Source organism: Trichechus manatus, unplaced genomic scaffold (genome assembly GCF_000243295.1).
Source record: "Trichechus manatus latirostris isolate Lorelei unplaced genomic scaffold, TriManLat1.0 scaffold00177, whole genome shotgun sequence".
Classification (NCBI taxonomy): Eukaryota; Metazoa; Chordata; class Mammalia; order Sirenia; family Trichechidae; genus Trichechus; species Trichechus manatus.
In genome coordinates, this window is record NW_004444113.1 from 1,555,494 (window position 1) to 1,558,037 (window position 2,544).

Here is a 2,544-nt window from a genome sequence, read left to right on the forward strand (position 1 = left end):
GAGGGGCAGCTGGACCCTCATCCAAGTCTCACCTGAAACTCATCCCACTTTTAAATACATATTTTCTTTGCCCAAGCAGTTTCTCTTTCAGGAATTCACCCCAAGCCAAGAACTGATCAAAAGTGCAGAGATCAACCATGAAAAGATGTTCATCACATAATTTTTTATAATAGCAAAAACATGGGAGTAAGTCACGTGCAGGTCCAGCAATACGTGACTGCTTAAATACATTATGGTACATCTACCCAGGGGAAGACCATGAACCACAGACAAGGCCAATGTAGGTCCACAGTCACTGACACAGAAAAATCTCTAAATATGCTTATGTGTTTTAAAAAAAAAAAAAGAGTAACCAAAAAGGCTATAAACAGCACGCACAGTATGGTCCCATTTATACATAAAATTATACATAATTTTATGATACACATACCATTCATATACAGCAAGATCCTAGAAAGATATTCACCAAACTTGTAAGGGGATGGCCTCTAGGTAGTGGGACTTTTTATTTTCTTCTTTATACTTTTTTGCATTATATTCACAATATGAATATATATTAGCTTTATTATCACAAAAAAAAACAATAATTTCAGATATTCATTTACGGGGGAAACAGGCAGACGTCGTACAATGGAATACTACTCAGGAACAAAACAAATCACTCGTTCCCACAACATGAATGAATCTGAAAAGCATCATGTTAAATGAAAGAAGCCAGACACACCCAAGTGTACACACTGTATGATCAGACTGTATGATTCCAAGCATAATAATAAATGAAAACTAAACTGAAGGTCTAAAACAGGAAAAACTAATATAACGGTAATAGAAATCAGAAGCGTGGTTGCTTTGGCGGAAAGGGAACTGACTGGAAAGCAGAACAAGGGAACTTTCCGGGACGATGAAAATATCCTCAGATGTTGCTGTTGTCAGCTGCCATCAACTCAGAACAAAGGGCAGAAGAGACAAAAAGAAAATACCAAAATGACAGATAAAACGCCAATCATATCAATAAAACCACATTAAACGTAAATGGTCTAAACATTCCCATTAGAAAACAATGATTATCTAATCGGATAAAAATGCATGATGTCACTATATGTTGCCTACAAAAAAAAAATGCACTTAGAATATAAATACATGAATGAGTTAAAAATACAGCATGGAAAAAGATAAGCTAAATGCTAATTAAAAGAAAGCTGGATGGGCTTTATTAATATGAGACAAAATAGATCTCAGAACAAAGAATCTTGCTAGAGATAAAGACAGTCATTCATGATAATATATAAATTCATCAAAAGGATATAAAATCCTAACCACTCATACAACTAAAAACAGAGCTTCAAACTGCATGAAGCAAAAACTGATAGAACTGCAAGGAGAAAGATAAATTCGCTATTATAGTCAGAGGTTCCAGTACCCTTCTCTCAATAACTGACAGAATAAACAAACCATCATTAAGCCTACAGAATACTTGAATAACACTATTAAGTAGCTTGAACTAATGGACATTTTTAGAACAGTCCACCCGAAACAGCAGAAAACACACTGACTTCAAGTGCACAAGAATATAAGACATTTTTGTGCCAAGACATACCACATTCTGGAGCATAAACTAGTCTCAAAAATGTAAAAGAATTCAGGTCATGCAAAATATATTCTCTAATTACAATGAAATTAACTTAGAAATCAATAACAGAAAAGTATACGGAAAATCTCCCACATAACTGAAAACTAAATAAGATACTTCTAAATAACTCATAAAACTTGTTGCCAAGTAGTCGATTCCAACTCACGGCTGAAGATTTATAAAATTAATAAACTTCTAGTCAAACTGATTAGGGAAAAAAAGAGAAAATGCAAATTACTAATATCAAGAATGAGAAATGCGACATCATTAAAGATTTTACACGCATGAAAAATAAGAGAATATTATGAACAATTTCATTGCAATAAATTCATCAGCTTAGATAAAATGGACCTTTAAGTCACAAACTACAAAAGCTCGCTCTAAAAGAAATGGATAATTTGAATAGTCCTATGTATATTAAACAAGTGGAATACGTAGTTAAAAACCTTTCCCAAAGAACACTCCAGATTCACCGGTGACTTCTAAAAAAAAAAGGTTAAAGAAGAAATAACACCAATTCTACACAAACTTGACCCAGCTCATTTTATGAGGCCAGGATTACTCTGCTCCGACAACCATACAAAGACATTACACGAAAATGAAGTTACAAGCTAATATCCCTCATGAACACTGATGCAAAAATTCTTAACAAAATATGAGCAAATCAAATCCAACAATATATGAAAAGGATACTATATCATGCCCAAAGCGTGTATACCAAGAACGCAAGGCTGGCCTAACATGAAAACTCTACATAATTCACCACATTAACAGACTGAAAATACAAAACCATGTATGATCATATCACTAGACGCAAGAAAAGGAGTTGACAAAATACAACCTGCATTCCTGATAAAAGATGGTTTGGGATTCAGGGGTCGTCCCCCACTTACCATTTTGCCTCCTAGACATGG

The 2,544-nt window shown here is 34.2% G+C and overlaps 1 protein-coding gene across 1 annotated transcript in view; it reads right to left on the minus strand.

Annotated features, from left to right (window-relative positions):
• The window catches only part of URB1 (URB1 ribosome biogenesis homolog), an 85,910-nt gene that overhangs the window by 34,456 nt on the left and 48,910 nt on the right, over positions 1–2,544 (minus strand). The gene's annotated exons all lie outside the window — the stretch shown is intronic.